The 26,352-nt window shown below is 47.7% G+C and overlaps 1 protein-coding gene across 1 annotated transcript in view; it reads right to left on the bottom strand.

Annotated features, from left to right (window-relative positions):
* The window catches only part of PSME3IP1 (proteasome activator subunit 3 interacting protein 1), a 208,577-nt gene that overhangs the window by 46,576 nt on the left and 135,649 nt on the right, over positions 1 to 26,352 (bottom strand). The window lies entirely within an intron of this gene.

Below are 26,352 nucleotides of genomic sequence, written 5' to 3'. Positions count from 1 at the left end.
TTTCAATCTCCTTTGCACATCATTTGCTGCCTTTTCTCTGCAACAGAAGTATTTTGCCTATTACCTCCTCGTTAGTCTTCCTCGCCACATGACTTACATAGTGAGCTTCAGCTCCACACCAGAACCCTCCAAAGCAAAAAGTTAGCATCCCATGCCTCCCATCCCTTCCCAAGATGGCCGACCCATTACCACCTGACCTCTATAAGAGGCGGGCCGGCCCAACCCATCAGCCTGTTTTTTTAGTTCTGCGCTGCAGATTCTCCAGAGCGTTCAGGTAAGTGGTGCCTGCTGTAGCAGGTACTTGGGTCCTTGGTTGGTGGTCCTGCTCTGGCGGGCTCTGGGCTCTTGGACCCCTCCCCCCTTCCCCCGGGTTCCTGTGGGGACCGGGTAGGCTCTGCCCTAGCATGCAAAGGTTTTGCAGGGGGGAGGGCCGGGGTGGTCTGGGACTCTGCTTTGCGGCCCCTTCTGTCCTCCCGGCTGTGTAGGCGTTATGGCGTTTGCTCTTTTGGCCTGGGGTTACATTTTTCCCTTGTTTCCCGCTCCCGGTCTCGGGCTGGGTGGACGGGGCGTGGTGGCTTCGGCTGTCCCAACCCGCCCCCTATCGCTGACTTGTGCGGCCGCGGAGCGTTGCCAGTTGCTGGGCCTCATTTCGGGTTTCCCTCACCTGCTGTCTGCTTGGGGGGTCCCCGTGGGCCGTTCTTTGGTTCACGCCCGCGGGCCCCGTGGGTTTTTTTGCGTTTCCCTCGGGTCCCGCGCAGTGTGGTGCACATGGGGCTGGCTCTCGGCGCGGGTTGAGGCTGGGCTCCGCTTCTGTTATTGTGTCGGAGCGTGCTCTTCGGCGCTGCTGGGCTTACCGGCTTGTCGTCCGGGGCAGGAGCAGTCCCCGGCGCAGGCTTGTTCTTTCCACTCCTGGGGGGGGCTTCGTGTCTTTCCCGGCTCCGATTGTGGGCGGCTGCATTGGCCTCTATCAGCCCCGTGTTGTGGTTGGGGGTGTCTTGCGTACGCGCATGCGCTCCTCCTTGCTCTCCCACTGCGGTCCGGTCTCCCTGGCTTGCAGTTGTTGCTGGCTGTGGACGGGTGCTGTTGTGTGCTCTGGGGGCGACTCTTCTCCTTTTCCTGGCATTGTGACCGGGTGTTTGTAGGTGGGTGCGCATTCATGGGCGTTTTTTTTCCTCAGTCTATGTTGTGCTTTGCTTATTCCTGCTGTTGCTCGGAGTTTGGACTAGTCAGGGGAGCTTTGCCTTGCTTGCCTGCCCCCTTTGTCATTTGTCTGACGTTATTCCCGGCACTGGTGCTGTGGACGTCTGTCTCCCTCTCGATCCTGCGGTCCAGAGGGGTGCTGCGTGTTCTGTGTGACTTCTATGTTTTAGGGGGGCGTATATTGCCGTCTTCGGTCAGTGGCATGGTGTTCTTATGTCGGCATGCTGATCTGGCCGTTGCAGGGTTGCTTTTATTCTGGCTTGTTGTTGTTGCCTCTCGGTCCTTGGGCTCCTGGTCTCGGTGCGGGCGCTGGGTCTGCGTGCACGCCCCCACAGTTTGCCTTCCCGGTGTCGCGGGTTGTCTCAGTGGGGCCTGTTTTTTTGTTTTCCCTTGGGGCGGTCTCCTGTTGCCAGCCCCTCTTCTGCGGGTGTTCGTTCGCTCTTCTTTTTCTGTCTGCCAGGGCTCCTTTGGGGGGGTCCTTCTCGCATGCTGTTGGGGCTGTGTGCTGGTCGCTCAGTGGTCTACTGCTTCCTCTGTAGGGGTCTGTATTCGGCCTCGTGGTCACGGGCTCTGCTCCTGGCGGGTTCTCTCTGCCTTTCTTCCTTCTGAGGTCGATGTTGTGTGTCCCTTTGGATTTGGTTCCACTGTTCGTCTGTTTTTCAGCGCTTTGCTGATGCACTGGCCTGGGTTCGGGTCCCGCTTGTGCTGTGCCCATGTCCCCTGGCGTTTGATTTTCGGACGGTGTTTTCGCCTGCTCCTTTGCCAGGCCCCCCTTGCGTCCTCTTCCTCATGTGTGGTTTGCATACTCGGCTCCCTGGGTATTTTGTCATGGCTCGGGCTCATCTTCAACCTGCCCTTCTGTTCTTCGTGCTTTTGGTGTGTTGCTGCCGCTCTCCTGTGCCTGTCGGTTCTTCTTTGTCTAGCTGGGCTGGGCCTGGTTGTGGGCTGACTGTTTGCCCGCCTGGGTGCTCTCTTCTGCGGCTCGCTCCCTTCTTGTGTTTCTTCCTGGGCCGGTTGCTTGGTCCCTGTGCGGGGTGTTCCCGTACCTGGCCGGTTGGCTACTTTCTGCCTCTTCTTCTCCCTTCTGGCCGGGGGTGGGCCTGTGGGTTTTCAGTTTTTCGCCTTTGCCCGGTTGGTTCTCCTCCGGGTCTCTTCGGTGTCGTTTCCGGCTCCTTCCTGGGGTCGTTTTCCCTGGTGCCTGCCTGGGTTCTCTCCTTGGAGTCGCGGTCCCTTCCGGGGGTCCTTGTGTGGCGGGGGTTGTTCCCCTTCTTTTTCTTTTCGGCACCCTTTTCCATTCTTCCGGCTCTTGCCAGTCTGTTGGTTGGCTCTGGTGCCGCTTCCCGGTCTTTCTGGTTTGGCTCTCTCGCGGGTTGTGGTCGCCCTTGCGGTGTTGCTGTGTTGGACGTGCTGGTTTCCTCTTTCCACTGTTGATTTTTTGTTGGGTCACTGTGGTAGGGTTGTCCTCTGTTCGTTCGGTTCCTCTCTTGGACTTTTGCTCCCCTCTCACTTTTTGCTGCCTGTTGGGCGGCCCTGTTCTGGCCCTGGTTGCTGTTGCCTTTTTTTGGCTCCGTGCGGTCCGGTCCGGTGCCTTTCTCTGCCTTCCTTCGGTTGGGGCGGTTTTCCTGGCGACTCTTGGTGTCTCTGGGGTCCGGTTTGGTTTTTCGGCCTTCCCGGTGTCTTCGGTCCCGGGTTGGTTCTCCTGCTCGTGGTTGCCTCTCTCCGGGGTGGTCCTTCCGCTCGTGCTGGTCTGTTGGGTTTGACCTCTTTCGTGGGCTTCCCCTTCTGGTCTGTTGTTTTCTTGTGAGTTTCCATGAAGCCGCTTGGCTTTGGTATGTGCTCACTATGTAAGTCATGTGGCGAGGAAGACTAACGAGGAGGTAATGCCCCGGTTACTTACCGGTAATCTTCATTACTCCGAGTATAGTCTTCCTCGCCACATGAGTTCCCGTCCCTCTCTCCCTGTCTGGCTATCGGCTTCATGTTTGTGCTTGGTGGTTTCAGGCTGATGGGTTGGGCCGGCCCGCCTCTTATAGAGGTCAGGTGGTAATGGGTCGGCCATCTTGGGAAGGGATGGGAGGCATGGGAGGCTAACGTTTTGCTTTGGAGGGTTCTGGTGTGGAGCTGAAGCTCACTATGTAAGTCATGTGGCGAGGAAGACTATACTCGGAGTAATGAAGATTACCAGTAAGTAACCGGGGCATGCTTCCTCACCAATTAAAATCTCCAAGCATATATTTTATTGGAACCCCACAGGCTTTTGTGGTGCAAAGCAAGCTCAAACACGTGCAGTCTTTCTAGCCAGTACATCATGTATACAATTGTGTCCTTCTGCTTCTGTATACAACTATTGGAAGAATGCAACTGGTAAGCAGATCATCTATTTATGACAGCTTGTTGTACTGCCGGCCACCCTCTTGAAGCATGGCCAGATTAAGACTAATTCCACAGCTATACTCTACAAAGTGGTTTTAGGTCTCGCCTGTCGATGCGCATGCGCATCGAGCTTGCGAGACTATGGGGGCTTAAACAGTCTTTAACTAACTTGCAAGGAATCGTGGCGATTCCTTGCAGTGCCCGTGAAATTCAAGCTCAATGCGCATGCGCATTGAGCTTGAAAGCGCGTGCACATGCCCCCAGCCGCCTGCCTTGCATGTATTTTCGGCGCACTCCTCCCACACCCCCGCTCCGCCCCCTCCCCTGCCTGCCGTGTCGCATTTCGTCACTTCCCTCAGCCGCACTCCAGGCCCCTGCTGCTTTCACACCCTCTCCGCCCCCTCCCCTGCCCGCCGTGTCGCGTCGCATTTCTCCTCCCCCCTCCCCTTCTCTGCCTTCCCTCCGTCTAGGCCGTGCCTCCCCTACTCTCCTCCCCCCTCCTCCTCCTACTCTCCTCCCCCCTCCTCCTCCTACTCTCCTCCCCACTCTCTCTCCCAGCACAACCTTGTTGCTACCTAATGTTCAATCAATAAGTAAAGAAGCCAAAGCACTTTTTTATTAATTCATATGCTGGCCACGTGACTCATTCCTCAATTCCCCTTTGTGAAATGATCTTGTCTCCTTATTTTACTGGATGTAAACGGGAGTACTTCGATAATGTGCAGACGCAGACTTTTTTTTGTTGAGAGCGGAGTATTTGCAGAATGTGAAAAGCACTATGCATACGTGAACCCACTATTGTTGCAAAGTCCCATCTCCATGTTTGGTTTTGCCCAGTGCTCATCTGAAGCCAGCTTGTATGATCCAGGGTTGTTTTCACGCGAACAGTGTTCCCAGATCTATCAGACCGTGGTTCATCCCCGGGCCCTTGAACGTGTTACTGTGTATTGTAACATAAGTGAAACTTCCGGGCGGATGCGTTCTTACACTGTGGCGCTAAAATAGCACGTCTGGACCTCATGCCAGGCGGCAGACAGGACACCCAGAGGGGCGAGAGCACAGTTAAACTGTCTCATCTTTTAAACAGTATCCATTTTGTCACTTGGAGCTCTGTCTACGAGCCCTTTTTTTTTGTATCACAGTATTTCTGGCAGGTGGGTTGTTTTTTTACCCTAACGAAAGAGCTGCGTTTGAACATGTTTGTGTAACGCCTGGGCTAACATTTGATTTTCTTTTGGCTCGGCCTTTTTTATTGTTAAAAAGGCGACAGCAGCTGGTGACTTTATTTTCTGGAAGGAAGAGTACAGTGAGTTGTGGCACAACTTTACCAGTTTTTTTTACAAAATGTTAAATGACCTGACCGGAAACTGTGGCAGATTTTGCTAATGACCCCCTAAATGGGGCACGTGCATAATGCATCGTTCTCAGCGGATTTCACCCAAGGGAGAACTGTCGCCATTATGTGAATGTTGAAAATTGCGAAACTTTCAAATATGATGCACGGCACATTCTACACATTTAGCCCTGGGTGAAAGCCCAGTTGGGTATCTTCAGGGAGTATTGCAAGCTCTCTTAGTGCAGAAGAGTACATGCCAGCCATTCATCACAGGACGTCTTCAAACGACACCTCCTGGTAGGAGTTTGCATTTGTCCCCAATTAACGCTCTCAGCATGAACCTAAATGGTTTTCTAAATGACCACTTTAACATTTATTTTCTCTTCCACATACCCTTTCATGTTAGAATTGTTGGCAGAGAAGGGCTGCTTTATACACTTTGAACATCCGTTTTTTCGAGCACAACTCTACTGCAGTTTTGTAAGCTTAATAGCTGTGTATGCTTATTTTAATTATATATAAATGTTTCCAAAATTACAGTTGTGTGCATGTATGGTTATAGTTTTCTACCACATCCTATATTTGAATCAGTGCTGCTGTATTCTTTTTGGCGAAAACAGTGCTGGCGGTTTCTCTGCATTGGTGTGTACTGAACCCTCTCTGCGGACAGCTCTGCTGTGCCGCCCGACTCTCTACAAACCAGAAGTGTTGCTGGAGTAATACGGCTTACGATTTTGCTTGATGTCGCCGTTATTCCATTTTACGTACAGGGATGGGCGGACACCATGGTGAGCGAGCCCAAACCGAGGTTTTGCTCATGTGCTCTGTTGCAGAGCCACAGTGTTGAAATTGCATGTATTCCTCTCTGGGAATTTCCTGATGGCCACTGATTTATAAAATCTTCCTGGGACAGGGTGATGCTCTCTCTTGTTTGAACCCTTGACAGAATAACTATTTGTTTCTGTGTTACTTTGTATTTCTGAGCCCCATATTTTAGCTCCTCTTCCGAGCACCCTATTGCACCATAACCAGGATTCAAAACCTTTCCTATTTGATAATACGGCCTGATCCATTTCTGTTAATTTTGCATAATGCAGCTGACAGGGCTTTGTCCGATTTGTGTGAGATTGCTTTGACCCGTTTGTGTGAGACTGCGTAGATGTGAGACAGAAACAGTGCTTTGAAGCACAAAGCTAGTTTTTTGTCTGCATAATTATTCTGTGAGCTGGAGCACAGCATGCAGTCAACATATGCACTATTCTTCGTTCATCTACACTTGTTTTTCATACAGGCATACAGCCAAAGGGACCTAGATGTTGCTTCACACAGTACCAAGGCCATTTCACCCCCTCACCCACTCATCCTCACACACCCTCACTCATCCTCACACCCTCAACCCCCCTCACAACCCTCTCACCCTCACTCACCCTCACACACCCACACCCTCACCCCCTCACCCTGACACACCCTGTCACCCTCACACCCTCACCCCCTCACGCTCACACCCCTCACTCACTCTCACACCCCCTCACTCACCCTCACACACCTTCACACCCCCTCACACACCCACTCACCCTCACACACCCTTACCCTCACCCCCTCACCCTCACACACCCCCAGTCACCCTCACACTCACAGTCACCCTCACACTCACACTTCCTCACCATCACACACCCTCACATCCTCTCACCCTCACAAACCCTCACACCCTCACCCACCCTCAGCCTAACACCCTCACTCACCCTCACACCCTCACCCCCCCTCACAACGCTCACACCCTCACACACCCTCACCCACCCTCACACACCCTCACCCTCGCACCCTCTCACCATCACCCCCCTCACCCTCACACACCCTTACCCTCATCCCCTCACCCTCACACACCCTCAGTCACCCTCACACCCCCTAACCCTCACCCCCTCACCCTCACACCCCCTCACTCACCCTCACACCCCCTCACTCACCCTCACCCTCACACCCTCACACCCTCACACACCCACTCACCTTCACCCTCCCTCACCCTCACACCCAACACCCTCACACCACTCAGTGCTACAACACATATTGTGTTACAATAGGTGTCACATTTGCGAAAGATAAAACTATTGGCATTGTAAATAACAAAGCTATTAATTTCGCTATTTTCAAAACAAGCACATAAATAAAAAAAGTGTCCTTTACAATACCAATAGCTCAAACTTTCCTAATGCGAGACCTATTGCATTGCTGTGCTTCTCTCCCCTGCTGCACTCTCCTGCTCTCTAGAGATGTGGCCTAACGACCAGAGCTGCCATCTAAGTCACGTAAATACAAAACATGTTGCATTCCAAATGCTATAGGTGTCACATTCGCAAAAGTTATAACTATTGGCAATGTAAATGACAAAGCTATCAATTTAGCTATTTTAAAAAGCAACAAATAAATAAAATATTTGTCATTTACAAGACCAATTGCTCCAACTTTTCTAATGCGAGACCTATTGCATTTCCAATGCTTGTTTAACCTGTTGTTCGGGGAGTCTGGGGGTCCGTGAGGCTTCTTCAGGGGGTCTGCAGATATTTTACAGAATTAAATAGTATTCAAATTAGTAAATCTAAATAAAAAAAGTATAGACAAATAAAGAAGAGAAATTGAAATTTCAAAATTTGATTGTGCATTAAACTAAATCTTCTAATATTTGGTCATTTGTTTGGTGTATGCATGGGTTGTATTTTTGTGCATTGTGTTGAGGTACAAATCATAGCAACTGCTAAGGGTAGTGATCGCCGGCTTACATTAATGACTCATTGGGGGCCCCTGGATACCAGTACTTATTCAATGGGTGTCCACAGCTCTGAAAAGGTTAAGAACCACTGCTCCACACTATCCATGAAAAATGATATATATACTCTCATAGAGCCACTATTGTAAATTTTCAAGCACTGCACGTTGGCCCATTACTAGTAGGAATGCAGCACTGTATGCGGTTTAAGTAGTATTTTGAACGGCATTCTGATTCTATTCTTACCATAAAGCTAATTTTTGGTGAACTGAAGAGCATGATGGAGAACTGCAAAAGTAGGAGTAACTCCACTCCACTCCACTCCACTCCACTCCACTCCACTCCACTCCACTCCACTCCACTCCAATGCATTTTTATTTCTACCTCTCTCTTCCATTTACCACAGAAACCCTACAAGACTGAGAAATAGAAGATACCAGATAAGGAGACAATAACAACGCCCTTATCGGCAAGATCAATTTTATTTCTAAGAATTTCAACGGTTTGGAGAGGGGACAGCAGAGCTTTTTAATGGAGATGGCCACTTCCGAGTCATTCTGATAAAATACCAGTACTTTGGCATGGACCCCTATATGCTGACCATCTCTAAGCAGCATTTTTTCCTTCAGAACCTAAACAGCTGGGTAATGGCACAGCCCATTAATATATTGAGGAGAGGCTGAAAATATGGACAATGTTGATGTCCCGTTGGTGAAGCCAGACACAGCCTCATCTCACAGATTCCAAAACGAGCAGTACCTCCCATCCCTTGCCTTCATTTGAACTCTTCTGGAACTGCTTCCCTTCAGTAATTCCTGCCCTGCTAGATTAAAACAGAACTGTTGTTGTTGACCAAGTGGGAAAATTCAATCAAAAAAACAAACTCAGAAAAGTCATTGAAAAATAAAGTTAAGAACAGCTTTTGGGGGATTGGAGGTCACATCTTCAGTCATTGCACAAGTGGAGCTCTTTTCCATGAGTGGGCATAGAAGACACAGTCCTCTCTGCAGCTCACTTGGTTGCTGCAGTTGCAGCCCAGTCTTTGGTGAAGCCTTTCTTTGCTGGGTCCAGGGACAGTAGGTCAGTCCTTCTGGACTGCGAAGAAGACAGAAGGAATTATCTGGGTGCCTGGGATGCCTCTTTTATGCCCTGCTCACATTTGTGGGATAGGAGGGCTCATTAGCCAATGAGGAAATAGTTCCCAAAAGGCAACCCATCCCAGTTACATCACTTCCTGGTACGTTGGCCAGCAACTATTCCAGAGTACCCTTCTCTACCTCAAACCAAGATGGTGCAAGCCTTCTTCCTCTGAAGAGCCTGCACAATCCCCCTAGGATGTACCCAGCATAATGAGCCACTCCCCATGGAAAACTGGTTCAGCAAAAGGGTTTGCCCCTCTGCAGGAGATGCCAGCCTGTCTACCTACACAAAGGGGCAGACCTGAAGAGGTGTTACTCGCTTTTGCTTCCCCGAGGTGGTAGCCTTTTTAAAGCTAGCCATCTACAACCATCGCCCAGTAGTCATCCTACTGGAGGAGCCACACCTCTGCCCCACAGTTTTTCCTTTGTTCCCTGTTCCTGGGGGCACTTCACACTTCCTAACAGGGAGCGAAAGGCAGGTCTTCTAGGAGGAGTTGATGGACACTTCTTGGCGTACAGATAAGGCAGATTATTACCAGAGGTAGGAGAGGACACCGAAGGGCAAATAAAGATCAGAGACTGCTCCAAAAAACAATGCAGCCAGAAGGGAAAAACTGGAATCCAGAAAAAACTTCAAGCTGATCCAGGAAGGTGTCAGAATTCAGGAAATAACAGCAAAGAGAAGACACGAAGGCCAAGAAAGAGCAACAAAGAAACATTGTGATGCAACAGGCCTCTAGACCCAGTCTGCTTTTATTGTGAATAAGAGGAATTGACCTTTATGGAGAAACAAGGCAGCCTTCTTAGATTGTGAAGCAAACAAAAAAAGCTTAGCAACCATCCTTGGAGGGACTAAGTGGGGCTTTTGAGGCCTGTATGGCCTTAGGCCACATGGCAAAGAAGGCACATGTCACACCCTGGGCGACAGAAACTGCAGAGACCTGTGCAGTCCCGAAGAGGAGAGCCAGCTGCTAGCTGTGCAGCAAAGGACAATGCAGCCACACTGCAGCTCAGGTATAGAGTTAATCCTTACACAGGGGAACAGCCTGTTGACTCGGGTGACAATCTGCTGCAGATAGACAGGTAAGGCTACCACAGGTTTGGGCAACAAGGTGGTGACTTTCTATGAAAAGTTACTTTAAATCCAGTCGTATCAATGAGTCGGGTTTATTGTGACAATTAATTTGATACCTAGTAGTAATATCTTTGGTGGTCCTAAATGGGAGTTAGCACTTAGCAGAGTGGCTGGTGGAACTCTATGTTCGCCATAGGATTAGCAATCTTAATACAGCGAAGTCAACAAATTCAAGTTTCCACTGTCACAACATGTAAACATTAAATCAGACAGGTCTTTCTTTTTAACACCAGGCACCCTGCCTTCTGGGCTACTAAGGTGTGCCTTAGGGGTGACAAAAGATGTATTCTGAGCAGATTTATTAAGACCAGAATTTAACCGCTGTTTGGGTGGAACAAAGCGATACCAAAGAGGATGATGGACGGAGCACTTGAGCAAATCAAACACTCAACCCCAGTCAACTGATCTGGGTTTAAGCCATTATCATTGTTTAGCTCACTTCACCACCCCAGTTCAGACATAGCCATATGCAAATCAGTCTGACCCCAGGGCATGCCCAGACGTGGGTCCCTTGCGCACTTTGCCACTGGATTCAAGATAGCCTGGCTGATGAGGGTTATGAACCAGAAACCGGTCCCAAGATGCTTGTTTCCGGTCCAGGAAAGACCTGGCTTTGCAGTTCGGGCTGAACTGTTTCCATGAGGCACAGGGTCAGACTGATTTGCATATGGCCATGTCTGAACTGGGGTGGTGGAGTGAGCTAAAGAATGATAATGGATTAAACCCAGATCAGTTGACTGGGGGTGAGTGTTTGATTTGCTCAAGCGCTCCGTCCATCATCCTCTTTGGTATTGCTTTGTTCCACCCAAACAGCGTTAAATTCACTGTACTTACTTACTAGTTGAATCACATAAAATATTTCTCAGCTATCAAATAATAATAATAATAATAATAAAGGAGTTTATAAAGCGCCTGGTGACGCCATCCCGGCGTGTCCCCGCGCTGTGGAGAGAGCAGCAGGAGAAAGTGAGAGACCTATAGGGCAAAAAGGTGGGTTTTTAAAAGTTTTCTAAATATTGTCTCTGTCTCTGCAAGTCTGATGTTCAGTGGGAGAGAGTTCCAGTTTTTGGACGCCAGCGCACGAAAGGAGCGCCCTCCCATTCTGGCCTTGTTTATCCGGGGGGCTTTCAGAAGACCAGTTCCCTTGGAGCGCAGTGCTCTGTTGGGCACGTAGGGGATAGCAAGATCCTTCAGGTATTCAGGGGCTTTCTGAGAGGTAATCCTGTAACAAATTAGGAGCGCTTTGAACAGGATCCTCTTTTTTATAGGGAGCCAGTGAAGGGCAGCCAGGGTGGGCTTAGAGGCAACTCTTTTGGGTAGCCTGAGGACTAGCCGCGCTGCCGTGTTCTGGAGAACCTGCAGCTTTCTGATGTTCTTCTCGGTGGTCCCTAAGAGTAGAACATTACCGTAATCAATACGGGAGGTGACTAGAGCCTGGGTCATCGTGCGTCTGGCCTCTAAAGGAAGAAGGTCCAGAGTACGGTTTAGGGTCTTCAACACCCCAAAGCATTTCCCTACTAGCTTCTGGACGTGGCTATCAAAAGAGAGTCTGGGATCGACCCATACACCCAAGTTCTTTGCTTCCTTGCAAGGAGAAGGTAAAGGGCCTAAACAAGGAGGCCACCAGTCCTGAGTCCAACTAGCCGTGTTTCCCCCTATCACAAGAACCTCTGTTTTAGAGCCATTGAGCTTCAGGCAGTGTTGATTCATCCAGCCTGCAAGCTCCTGCATGCAAGTTTTAAAATTTGCGGCAGCTAAGGTGGGTGCCTGGGATAGGGAGATGAGGAGTTGGGTATCGTCGGCATAGGATACTAATTTTATGCCGTACGATTGGACCACATCCGCCAGCGGGGCCATATAAAGGTTAAACAGGGTGGGGCTCAGGGCAGAGCCCTGAGGCACCCCCTGTTCTAGGGCAATGCTGTCTGAGAGGGAATTTCCTCTCTGAACTTGGAAGCTGCGATCTATGAGGAAAGCTTTGAGCCATCCCAGTGCAGCCTTGGTGACCCCAGCCTGGTTTAGACACTGTAGCAAGATGGAGTGAGCTACAGTGTCAAACGCAGCACTGAGGTCCAGCATTATGAGTGCCATCGTATGACCCTCGTCAGCTCCTGCCCGTAGCGTTTCAGTCGCTCTCAGGAGGGCTGTCTCAGTGGAGTAGTTAGTCCGGAAACCAGACTGAGAGCTATGCAGGGATTTATTAGCTTCTAAGTGAGCCATGAGTTGTTTATTGGCAATTTTTTCGGTCACTTTTGCAAGGTATGGCAGGAGAGAGATCGGTCTCAAGTTTTCCAAGATATCCTGACTTACATTAGGTTTCTTTTTGATTGGCAGTACAATTGCCTTCTTCCAATCTAGCGGTAGGCAAGCTGAAGAGAAAGATAGTTGGATTATGTGCCTAAAGTAAGGTTCTAGTACCTGTAAGCTCTCTCTAAGTACTTTCAGGGGGGCAGGGTCACGAGGGGAACCCGATTTGACGCTCTTACAGATGTTTATAAGTATTTCAGGAGGGGGAGCCGAGAAGCATTGAAGGCAGGACTCAGTAGAACTAACAACTAAAATCATGGCCAGATGTCAGGTTGTCAGAGAAGCTGGCATAGATGTTGGTGATTTTTTCTGAGAAATAATGTGCAATTTTATTGCAAGTTTCCACTGAGTTGTTGCATGACACATTATCATTTGTGAGCACAGAAATTTCTTTAAAAATTTTAAAAAGCTCTTTAGAGGAGTTCTCTGCCTCTCCAATGCGCGTCTTGTAATGCAGGGCTTTGGAAGTGCGGATTTTTTTATTATATTCCTTTTGCGCTTTTTTATATTGTAATTTGATGGCTGGGCAGAAGTTGATACGCCATTCGCGTTCTAATTTTTTGCAAGCGGATTTGATTGCCTGGAGTTCGGGAGTGTACCAAGGAGTGGATTTTCTGGCGTTTTTGAAATTATTCATACTGCGAATAGGAGCAGTTTTGTCTAGGGCCATTAAGATTCGATTCTGCAGCTGACGGTAAGCTGTTTCACAGTCAGTGCCTTCTAGAGAGCCTCCTGTTACGAGCAGTTTGTTGAAGATATCCTGGGAGAAGCTTTTCCATTTCCGGCGCTGGTACCGGTGGTCCGTGTCATTTTTAGGGTCAGACTCAGATCTCTGCAAATAGAATGGAATAATGGAGTGATCCGACCAGGGTACCGGAAAAGGAGGAGAAGCTTGCACTCTGGAAACGTTCCCAAAGATAGGGTCAAGGAGGTGACCAAGTCTGTGAGTAGGATCAAGGTTTATAAGGTCTAGCTGCAGAGACTGGAGAGCAGACCTGATGTCCTTAGCCTCGAAGTCGAGGGGGTCGTCAAAATGGGCATTCATATCACCGAGCACAAGGAAGCTGTTTTTCCTTATTGCTAGGTGAGCGGTGGTTTCTAACAGGCTAGATGTGAAATCGTACAGTCTCCCAGGAGGTCTGTACACAAGAATGCCTGAGATGGAGAGTTGGGGGTTTATGATGATAGTAAAAGTTCCTGCTTCACTGTGATCAATGGTAAGAGGCGATAGGGAGCATTGAATGGGAGTTTTAGTGGCAATAGCAATTCCTCCTCCCCTGCCATCCTTCCTATCCAGTCTGGACAGGGAGTAGCCAGGAGGCATGGCTTCAATGATGTCGGGGTCTGAAAATTCCCCTAGCCAGGTCTCCGTAAAAAACATAATATCAAAGCCATCATCCTCCAGTAGTTGATGTATTTGTATACTATGTTTGCTAAGAGAACGGCAGTTAATCAATCCCGCCTTAATCTGCATATTGGAGCCTGCCTTAGTGGATGGCTCGTCAGGCGTGAAAGAGCATATGGGGCAACTATGCAAAGACAGCGCCTCCATAGTATGAGTACATGATAGGGTGACAGCGGGACAGAGATCTAACAGCTCCTGTCTAGCGTACCGGATTTTGTGGGATGTTAAATGGCCAGGAGTCGTGGCCCCGCGCCCCGTCCGGCCGCGGACGGGCGCAGACGGGCTGGACTTTGGCTCGACTTCGGCTTGCATCCGGCGCGCCCGCTGCACGCGTCCGCTGCGCGGTCGCGGTCCTCTGCACATTTATGGGAGGGGTAGGGGCGACTAGAGCGCTGAGCATGCAGTCCTGAGCCCGGATGTGTTGGGCTCCTCCTCCACCCTCCGCAAACAAACGCCCAAGATGGACGCGGCGGACCGGGGCGGGAGTTCGAAGTCAAAGTGCCCAAACAACTAATGTCAGATCAAATCAGTTTTTATTAGTGCCAACCATTTAAATCTCAAATTCTAGCACAGGCATATTTATTCTTTCCACCAAACCTCCCACAACTAAGATAATATCAATAAGTGGGTATTCTGTCATAATAATCAGGACTTTGCATTTATGCAGCGTGTGCTAATCATATGCAAATGTGGGGTCTCGTATTCTTGCTTGCTGTAGTGACTGTCATGGAAATTGATGTTTAAAATCCATCATGAAATATACTAGACATGTGTTTGTTGCTATTTATTATGCCATGTTGATTGGTCGCTTTTCAAGAAAACACATTGAAATACCTAGTCCTAAGGTGCATATTTGGTGTTGGATGTAGAAAGTGTAAACTCAATACTTGTCCAAAATGCAATGTAGAAAAAATGTGTGATGTTCATCTTGTCCCGTAATCAGAACTATAACAACTAGTTTTATGTTCTGCATCCTTAATGGTTCATAACTCAGTTGATGTACATAAATGACCATAAAATGAAATGGCCAATAAGGGGATATGTGGGTAGAGAGAACTTTTTTACTGAGGTACAAGCTGGTTTTAGATCAAGGGTTGGAACCTTAGACCAAGCAGTACACCTATACTTGATCACTTATAAGTACGCAATAAAAAGAAAGTTCTTGTTATATTTAATCTTTGCTGACTTGAAGGCAGAATTGGATCTTGTGCAACAGGTGAAGTGATGGAGATCCTTGGTAGAGCAAAGTGTAGACAACATCTTGTGCAAGCAATAGTGGCGCTTCGCACCAATAACACAGCCAGAGTTAGATATGGGCCGGGAGGTGAATGTAGCGAAACTTTCTCTATTAGAAAGGCTGTATTTCAAGGATGCATATTATCCCCTCCTATTTATTGTCTGTTTTTCTTTCTTTTTTTATGATGTAACAGATAATTTATTAGAAGAACGCATTGATGCCCATATAATAGTGGGACGAAAGGTCCCAATCCTGCTGTTGGCTGACATTTCAGTTTTGTTGGCCTAAACAGAAAATGCAATACATAGATTACTAAAAGAATTGTAGATTACGGTCATAGAAGGAATTGACAATTAACAGGAGCAAGACAGTGTATGGTGCGGAGACCGTCCCCCAGGTTTAATAGGAGGTTAATGGTAAATGGTGAAGCACAGTGTGTGTTAAGCAGTATTATTATCTGGAGATACAGTTAAGTGAGCAATTACATTGAAAAACATCACTGACTGAAGGCAACTACACTTTTATACCAGACCTCGGATGGTTTTAAAATGTAGGCACAAGGCAGGTGCCTAGAGCATCAGCACCATCCTCCAAATTAATAAGCAAAAGGAAGTAGCAACAACACTTTATGGGGCGGAGCTTTGGAGGTACGGGAACTTATATCAACTGCAACAACTTTCTCAAGGCGACATTAAGATTGGACCCTGGCTGGCACTTTATGCAGAGCTCAGCCTCATCAATCGTTGAAGTAGCAGCCCTAAAACCAGTGTGAAACTCGATAAGAGTGGTAAGAAACCCAAAGGCAACAATCTACCTAAAATTCCTGGAAGCCTCTGATAAAGCCGGCAGTCCGAGTAGGAGAACTTGACTGGCTCATTTGAAAAGCACATTGAATGAGCTACAGCTGAGGTTCCTATGTACTGACCCAAGTAGGGTAAAAAAAGGAGTGTTATTATGTGTGAGGTGAGAGGGGAAAAAAGTTCCATGATAAAACTAGGGACTGTACTGGGGGAATACATCAATAGTGGGCATAGCCCAGGCAGTATGTTTTACCTAGACGGGTTTCATCCAGAACAAAATCTTACACTATATGTCAAGTTCAGATTGAGTATTCTGCCAGCTAGGATATATCTTGTAGGATGCTCAAGGCTCACCATGGGAATCTAATACTGAGATTGTAAGTTGTTTTATGTGTTGGATTGAGGCCCTAACATAGGTGTGCCGTTTCAGAGGCACAAATTCTTCGTGCCACAAAGACAGGCAGGCCCTTTCACCCACTTAAGGATCTTTCACCTACATTAGCCCTCCCTTCACAATAACCAGCAACAGAGGCTGTCCCTTATCGGACGTGTGATCTTGGCACAGAAGACGGTCCATCCTAAATACTTCATCTCCATGTCCAACAGTGACTAACCTACGTCACAACAAATTCTTAGAAACAGACCCTTAAGCTCTTGGGATTTTCCCTAGCACAGGATTATTGATTTCTCCAAGAACTCATTAAATATGCATTAACCGCTATTCCCTAAGGGTTCATTCCTGACGTCTTCCTCTGACCGGCTTTACGTCAATACTAACATACCAAGGCACGTATCAGGTATAAATATACCTCCCTTTGCCCAAGTAAACCGGAGGAGACCAAGACTTCCATGCCTACACTCTGACCTGAGACGCTGCAACCTGCATCAAGCCACAGCTCCAGCTGGCCGAAGTCCATCCACCCATCCTGGAGGGTCCAGCTCGAGATCAGGATGAAGTCCCACGAAGGTAATGGGGTTAGACTAAATCCTAGGGGATTCTTGGCTCTCCAAGACCTACACACATGCTAGGTACACATAGGTACATCTAGTTAGGCATCATAGGGGTATAGGCTTTATCTTAATGCATTCTGTATTTCATGTAGGTGTTCATTACTATTGCAAAATGGTAGAACTATACAATGCCTTTTTATTTAACTGCACTGCTGGCCATATTTCTCTGCTACTGTCCAACAGTTGTCGCAGCAGATATAACCAGTACTAGAATAACAACTGTGCAATAAATTTTATTGTAAACACACCCAACTGTTTCTTCTATGTACTTCTCGGAGATGAGTGACTGAATGAAAAGTAGTTTGTTTCCACGATCCTGAGGGATCTATGTTATGTGGTTGCCAGAAGCTATTCCCTTCTTGTCTTCAAGAAGTTTCTAGTGGCCTATGAGCTAGCTGGTACACAGTAATTAAGTGTAATATACAAGATAGGGGCATACTGACCTCAGTCCTATGCCAAGCCTATCGTGTATGTTATTCCAATGCGCAGAACCTATCAGGGAACTAGGACCTACACTACAGTTTGTGGGGAAAGATTAATGTATTACACTTGTTTTTTTGCACAAAATATGACCTAGCACACAAAATATGGCTTCTGCCCCTATTTAGTACAAGACCAAATCTATTTGATCAGTACTATCATTTTGTATTAGGACAGACGATGAACATATTTTTAAGTCAATAGCCTCGTATTTATGGGCAGCATGGCCAAGTATGAAGGAATTGCCAGCTGCTGGGAGAAAGTGATCAGGTACCGGAAGGAATACACACTGCTGGCGGAAATATGCTGTAAAATGCTGTAAATTATATTACTTTTAAATGTCAATTCATGGTGTAATCATTTTAGCTATAATTAAACTATTGTTATACACTTGCAATTTGTTAGGATGTTAGTAGGCAGCTGCAGGTCAAACAGACAGACATCTCTTTTCATCACTCTACAGGCTAGATGTGCTAGACACAAGACTGTGGTTTTATCCGGTTTAAGGTATTTATTGAATGTTTTTATTTATTATTGTATAGATGAAAAGTGAAATAATAAATACATTTTACTTGGACAGAAAGGGCCAATACAGGTCAACTTTAAACCACCTCAACTTTGTAAATTCCAATTTACTATCTCCATCAGTCTGTTCTTGAAAACCTTTCTTACAAAGTACACAATATGACAATGAAAACAAATAATTTACACAAATTAAGACAGAAATAAAAGCATTCAATGACGCAAGAACGAGGCTTCATATAATGTCGTACAAGAAAAGAGAGGAAACAAAGGTGCGTATAACAGAGGTTTTGAGGGCGGGTAGGTAGGAAAGAAGGAATAGCCTGCTTGGGGCATATAACGAGTGAGTTACCCACAGTGATGCATAAACAGTGTGGGTTCATGGGCAAGCTTTGATTTCCTTTAAAAAGATTCAATATGTAAACACTGTCAGACCATGCCCCGGTATGTTTTGTCTTTGGCCAATATTCAACAGCTGACTATGGCAGAAAGAGATATTATAAGACTGGAGGTAGACTACGCAGTGACAGTAGATACCACAATATTGGCGGAAATCAGACAAAATACAGATAAATACCACAAATTTGCTGATGACAAAATAAAATACATATCACGTAGATACATGGCTAGAAAATAAGGGGAAGGAGGGCGACCATGTTGCGTGTTATCGCACAAAACAAAACCCGCACATACGACGTACATAACACAGCTCATTGATGAGCACAATCAACCACTTTATGACACCCCAGCTATACTTGACTGTTTCACCAGATACTATACCCATCTGTACACCACCAAATCGACAGTCTCTACCTCTGAAATAAATCAATTTCTAGATGACATAGCACTGGCATGGTTGTCCGACGATCATCGCGAGTATTTTTGCCAACATATTACAGAAGAGGAGATCAAGGACGCGATACATTTCCTCCCAAACAATAAAGCTCCTGGCCTTGATGGCCTCCCAGGAGAATTTCATAAAGAACTTAGGGACCTACTGAGTACACATTTGGCAGAAATGTACGAAGAAGCCTACGAAGAAGGTAAACTCCCGGCTTCATTACAAGAAGCACTCTTGAGAACACTCCCCAAACCAGACAAGGACCTAACTAAATTTGACTCCTATCGTCCGTTATCCCTAATAAATATAGACGCTAAAATATTAGCAAAAATTATTGAAACAAGAATACAACCGCTCCTATGTAACCTAATATTGCCGGACCAAGCAGGCTTTATACCAACCAGGTCTACAGCACAAAACATACGTACAATCTTTGCACTGTATCATCATATTGACCGTCCTGGCGCTTTCAGAAGCGGTCGCTCCCTGCCTCCCTGCTCCAGTGGTATCGTTGGCTGCTCTGTGCTACTCGTGTGTGATAGCTGCTGCCTGCGCGCTTAAACTGCTTGAAGCATATTCGAGTGTTTAGTATAATTAATAGACAACTTCGAGTGTTTTAACACCTTAGCTGCTTCGCAAATATCCCTCCCCAGTGCTGCGCTGTCCATTGGAACTAGTGCTGAATGGACGTCCAATGGTCGTGCGCAGCACTGGGGAGGTAGCGCTCGTGACGACCGTTGGCCGTCAGCAGCGCTTAAGAGGTTAACAGAATTAATTGCGCCGTCGAGATAATCGCACTGTTCAGATTGTTAGGCGCAAGCCCAGTTGTTGTGTCTGCTAGCTGCTGACTGTGCTAGCGCTGAAGAGCTTGAAGCATTATCGAGTGTTTATTTGTGTGCCCCATCTTGTTGCCAGTTTCACTTTACCGGCCATTTTGTTGTTGTTTGTGCCTCGGAGCCCGTCCCCTCCGCCACAATCCCGCCTCCCAGCTGATCCTACCTCGCCCCTCCCCCCTCCACCATCCGCATATGAGAGATGCATATCCGCGCAGCGTTCACGCGCAGCGGTCGCGCCCCATGCGCGCCGAAGGTGCGCCAAAGGTAAGCCCGTCTACGCCCGTCCGCGCCTGGACCGCGCCCAGCGCCAGACCCCTGGTCCACGCAAACCGCTCTCATCCCGCATAACGTACAACACCGCCACCCTCCTAGCCCTTAACCCCGGACGCATATCACATTGCTACGAAGCTGCCCCAGGACGTACCCATGGCTCCTTCGCCTGCCACTCCTGCAAGTTCACCTGCATCAAGACCCCCACCAAATCCACTAACTCCAAACACAGCTCCGACCCTAATCACATTAAGTGCATCCTGCTAAACACCCGCTCCATCCACAGACACGCCACAGAACTCTGGGACCTACTCGACACTACTTCACCGGACATTGCCTTCCTTACAGAAACCTGGATGAACGCCTCTTCAGCACCCAACATCGCCATAGCCATCCCGGATGCTTACAAGATCATCCGAAAAGACCGCACCAACCAAACAGGAGGAGGCATCGCCATCGTCCATAAGAACACCATCCGAGTCACGACCAGCTCCGACGATACCCTCGCGACCGCCGAACACCTTCATTTCCAGATCCACACCGACCCCAGGACCACGCTCAGAGGCACCCTCCTCTACAGACCACCAGGAACCCGCAAACAATTCAACGAAGACATCACCGACTTCATCAGTCCACATGCCCTCGCCTCCGAGAACTACATTCTACTGGGAGACCTCAACTTCCACCTGGAAAAGAAAAATGACAGCAACTCCTCCACCCTTCTAGACAACCTGGCCAATCTTGGTCTCAAACAACTTATTGACACCCCCACCCATATAGCCGGACATACGCTCGACCCAATCTTCACCACCAGTAAGCACATCTCCTTCGATCACACCACAGCTCTCCACTGGACGGACCACAGCTGTGTTCACTTCAACTACAAAACCACCTCGACCCACAACCCCCCACAACCTATTCCTCGAAGAAACTGGAACAAATTCACCACCGAGCAACTCCTCACATCGCTCAATCAAAACCCACCCGCCCTCTCATCGGACCCAAACCAAGCGGCCACCAAACTCAAACAATGGATCACTCACAGCGCTGACGAACTAGCACCCTTGAAAAAAACACCAAACCAAACAGGGTAGCAAAAAAGCCCCCTGGTTCAACGAGGACCTTAAGAAATCCAAGAAACTATGCCGTACTCTCGAGAAAACATGGAGAAAAAACCCAACCTCTGACAACGTAACCACCTTCAAGACAGCCACCCGCAAACACCACCAACTGATCAGATCCACCAAGAAATCAGCATTCAAGGATCGACTCGACAACAACGCCCAAAACAGCAAGGAACTATTCAAAATTGTCAAAGAATTTACCAACCCCACCGCAGCCTCAAACGACATCACTCCCTCCCAAGAACTTTGCGACTCCTTATCCTCTTTCTTCTATAACAAAATAGCCGACATACATAACAGCTTTGAGAACATTTCCAAAGAACAGTCCACTCCAACCACCTCCGAACCTAAACCGTCCCCTAACATCCTTAATGCCTGGAACCCAATCACCACTGAAGACACCACCCGCCTAATGAACTCCATCCACTCAGGCTCGCCAACCGACCCCTGTCCCCACCACATCTTCAACAAAGCAGATTCCATCATCGCACCCCATCTCCATGATGTCATCAACTGCTCCTTCAACTCCGCTACCTTCCCAGAAAGCTGGAAACACGCCGAACTCAACGCCCTCTTGAAGAAACCCACAGCAGACACCTCTGAACTCAAGAACTACCGCCCCATCTCCCTCCTCCCATTCCCTGCCAAAGTCATTGAGAAAGCCGTCAATAAACAGCTCGCCGCCTTCCTTGAATCCAACTACTCCCTCGACTCCTCACAGTCCGGATTTCGAGCCAAACACAGCACCGAAACCGCCCTTATTGCAGCGACAGACGACATCCGAACACTATTGGACAACGGAGAAACAGTTGCCCTCATCCTACTCGACCTCTCCGCCGCCTTCGACACGGTCAGTCATAGCACCCTCATACAACGCCACAGCAACATCGGCATACAAGGAAAAGCTTTAGACTGGATCATCTCGTTCCTCGCCGGAAGAACCCAGAGAGTCCGACTCCCTCCATTCAAATCAGAAGCCACCGAAGTCATCTGCGGAGTACCACAAGGATCATCACTCAGTCCCACCCTCTTCAACGTCTACATGAGCCCCCTCGCATCCATCGCGCGACAACACAACCTCAACATCATCTCTTACGCCGACGACACCCAGCTGATCCTCTCCCTTACCAAAGACCCTAACACCGCCAAAACCAATCTTCATGAAGGCATGAAAGAAGTAGCCGAATGGATGAAACACAGCCGCCTAAAACTTAACTCAGACAAAACGGAAGTCCTCATCCTAGGATCATCCCCATCTGCCTGGGACGACTCATGGTGGCCATCGGCCCTGGGCACAGCACCCATACCCACAGACCACGCACGTAACCTAGGCTTCATCCTAGACTCCTCCCTCTCGATGACCAGACAAGTCAACGCCGTCTCATCCTCTTGCTTTAACGTACTTCGTATGCCCAAAAAAATCTTTCGCTGGATCCCCACCGAAACAAGAAAAACTGTCTCCCACGCTCTGGTCACTAGCCGACTGGACTATGGAAACACCCTCTACGCCGGAACCACTTCCAAATTACAGAAAAAACTCCAACGCATCCAAAACGCATCAGCCAGACTCATATTGGACATCCCAAGCCAAGCTCACATTACCGGTCACCTGAAAGACCTCCACTGGCTTCCCGTCAACAAGAGAATAACGTTACGTCTCCTCACCCACGCACACAAGGCCCTTTACAAACTAGGACCCGAATGCCTCAACACACGAATGTCCTTCTACACACCGACCCGCCAACTAAGATCCTCCAATCAAGCCCTCGCTGCAGTTCCAAGCATCCAAAGATCCACCATGGGAGGAAGATCCTTCTCCTACTTGGCGGCCAAGACCTGGAATTCTCTCCCCACTCACCTCCGCTTTACCCATAACCACATTTCCTTCAGGAAGGGACTTAAAACCTGGCTATTCGATAAATAATGCACCCCCCTCCCGCAAGCGCCTTGAGACCCTCTGGGTGAGTAGTGCGCTATACAAATTCCTAAACTTAAACTTAAACTTATACCCAGTCATAACAGCAGCCACTGCCCTACTGGACGCGGCGAAGGCCTTTGATTCAGTGGAGTGGGTCTTCATGCTCACAATACTGCGCAGAATTAGCTCACCTGAGCCATTCTGGAGATGGATCACACTGCTCTATACCGAACCTAGGCGTCGAATTGTATAAATGGGAGCACATCAGATTTAATTGACATAAGCCGCGGCAAGAGACAGGGTTGTCCGCTGTCACCAATGCTATTTGCGCTAACTTTAGAACCCTTAGCCTGCAAAGTTCGGCAAAAACGTTCAGAATCAGTGCTACAATTGAACCTTTGCCCTATTGGTATATCATTATATGCGGATGGCATGGTCCTTTATACACGCCACCCTGACATTCATTTAAATCCACTCATTAGAGAATATATTAGATTTGAACATAATTCCGACCTCCAATTTAATTGGGATAAATCAGTAGTTATCCCCCTCACAATTGCAACACAACAACCAAATTTGGACTAGCCTTTAAAATGGCAATCAGACCCGGTGAAATATCTAGACATGGATACACCGTGATCCAGGCACAGTAGTAAGGGAAAACTATAACAGAGCAGTGATAGAACTTGAAGAACAAGTAGATAAGTGGATTAAAATGCCACTATTACTAGAAGATAGAATAGCCTTGCAAAAAATTATTGTGCTTCCTAGATTTTTGTATTTATTTTGGAATATACCGATTTGGCTAACACAAGCAATATTCGTCCAAATAAGATCCGTCCTACAACGCTTAACATGGGCAGGGAAACAGGCCAGAGTAAGCTGGAAAATCCTCACACAACAATTTCACCAAGAGGGCTTTGGGGCTCCAGATCTCCAATTATATTTCTATTGTGCGCAAGCACAACACGCACATTATTGGGTGCAACCTCATGCACATTTTCCACACATCGCAGTGGAACACAATAGTGTGCACCCGCTTCCATGGACTACATTAATAACTGACCCGAATAGGTTTATGCCACCCGAAAAGATACATACAGTTTACTGCACCTCTCGAGCATGGCACATTACCATATAGTGCAAACAAGCTCCCAATATACGCTAAGGCGCTTCCAATGGCTCAACATCACAAACTTACAGTTACTCAGGAAAAGAAAATGTTCACGCTACTAGAAGAGATGGGGCTGTCTAACATGGGTAATGTTTTCCCACATAATACATTTATTTCACTGGAGGATCCATCACTCTGCGTGCATCAATCGCCATTAAAGAAGTTTGCATACTTGAGACTACGTATGGCAATTAGGGAGCTGTATCCGTCGATCCCAGACGAACTTACACAATTAAATGCACTGCAAATACTATTAACGGCACCTAAACGCCAAAACCTGGTCACACGCCAAAACAATGCAGCACAAGATGAACAGAGAAGAGGTCCAAACATAGCAATTCAAAGGTGGGAAATAACAATTGGCGAGCCTATAGATGAATATGACTGGAAATATAGTTGCACACAGCTACAGCTACTTACGCCAAACTGCAATTTACGTATTATCCACTTAAAGTTCCTACATCAAATATATTACACCCCGGTCAAATTGCACAAATATGGACTTCGAGAGGACGATAAATGTCAGGGATGCAATACTCCAAACAACGACTTCCTGCATATGTCATGGCATTGCCCGCAACTCCATAAATACTGGCAAGCTATCACTGACACTTACTAATATGTTATCAGAGCAGATACCAAACACACCACTGGTTTGCATCTTAGGAGTGCACAAAATCAAGTTAGCTACACGACGGAAATTTCTGGCTGTTGCATTATTACTCGCAAAAAGGCGAATAGCTATACTTTGGGGGAGCAAAAGGCCCCCAAGACTCAAAAACTGGCTCACTGACATGACCTACTGCAGAGCGACATTAGAGGTCTACGCAGAGGAACTACCACGAGCTTCACGGCCTAGGGATTTCTGGGAGCCATTAGTACAATACCTGCAACAAACACACGAGGAAACTGACACACTACGGAACTCACACGGTACGGAATGATATCAAGAGAGACCAAGCAATTAGTTAGTTATGAATGCAGTACATGCAATGCACCAGGTGATGGGGAAAAATCATTTTCATGATAGTAACACAGAGGTCACATGGTCGTTATAGCTGGATATATTGTGTAGCTGTGGTATGTACTAGAATATCAAAAGTGCTATGTTGCAATATCTCAATCATATGTAAGTTGTGATTTGTTTTTAATTATTTGTTGCTGGTCGGACAAATAATTAAAACAAATAATTAAAAAAGATTCAATATGTTACAATGAAAATGCCTGCTAAGTTTTTTATACGGAGCATAATATTGATATCTGGTCTTTCTCCTGGCACTCCCAGTTTTGCCTAAGGGTAATGAGACTAAAGAATATGTGGGGACTTGCTCAACACTACATCGGAACCGATAGTGTGCTCTGAATCTGGTCTGGTGGGTCCAAAATCAAAATATTAACCAGTACCACACATAGCCTTTAACTGTATTAAAAACATGTTTAAAAACAAAATTCACACAAAATGGCTCCTGCAATTTGGTTATGTTATGTGAGAGACAATTTGTTCAAAATCTCCTTTTTTAGGTCTCGTAGCGATACAGCGCGTCAGCGCTGTACTCGCTTTTTTAGGTCTCGTAGCGATACAGCGCGTCAGCGCTGTACTCGCCGAGATCTTTTGTCACGGACCATGCTTCCCAGGAGACAGCCTCGGCCACGCGCTTTGCCTCTTCAAGGAGGCGATTTCAGTTGGCCACGCGCACAAGAACGCGCGCTGTGGCCAGTGTCTGTCTCCTGGGAAGCGCGAAAACACCATACACGCATGCGCATACACAAACACAAACACACACACACGAACGCCCATGCACGCACGCACATACATACAGAGACACACACCCCGCACACATACACGCGCACGAGTGCACCCAGCCCCCCCCTCGCACATATGCATTCACACACAAGCACTCACACACGAGTTCACCGACCCCCCCCTCTCCCCCCTCCCTTTTCAACTTACCGGGCCAATCAAGCATACGGAAGTGCCGGGGAGGAAGTCGCTCGGTGCTGAAGGGCGGGGCAAGTTTTCCGGGCGGTGATACCTCTGTAGAACGGAAACGGTGCATGACGCAGACCCTACGAGAATCCCACGGCAAGATACACGAGCATACGGAAGTGCCAGGGAGGAAGTCGCTCGGTGCTGAAGGGCGGGGCAAGCTTTCCGAGCGGTGATACAGCTAAAGCCCCTCCTCCCCCCGTTTCGTGTTGTGGGAGCAGAATAAAACTTATTGTAAGTACCTGCGTGTATTTTTACTGCTCCGCATGTAGAAGAAAAACATTTTAAACAACGCATGTGCATGCAACCCAGGGGTTAAAGTAGCTCCTTCTGCGCCGTGATTGGCTACCGTCCTACAAAACGTATGGAGTGAGCTTCTATAGGCCCGGTCACACGCACCAAGCTCTGTACACCGCGACGAGTCGTTCCGAGCAACACTTCGAGCCTGTAGCCTCGTGCCTTGTGTGTTTAACCTATATATTTAATAACTCGAACA

This window comes from Lissotriton vulgaris, chromosome 12 (assembly GCF_964263255.1).
Source record: "Lissotriton vulgaris chromosome 12, aLisVul1.2, whole genome shotgun sequence".
NCBI lineage: Eukaryota > Metazoa > Chordata > Amphibia > Caudata > Salamandridae > Lissotriton > Lissotriton vulgaris.
Note: the sequence above shows the minus strand (reverse complement) of the source record. Positions and strands in the feature narration are given on the sequence as shown.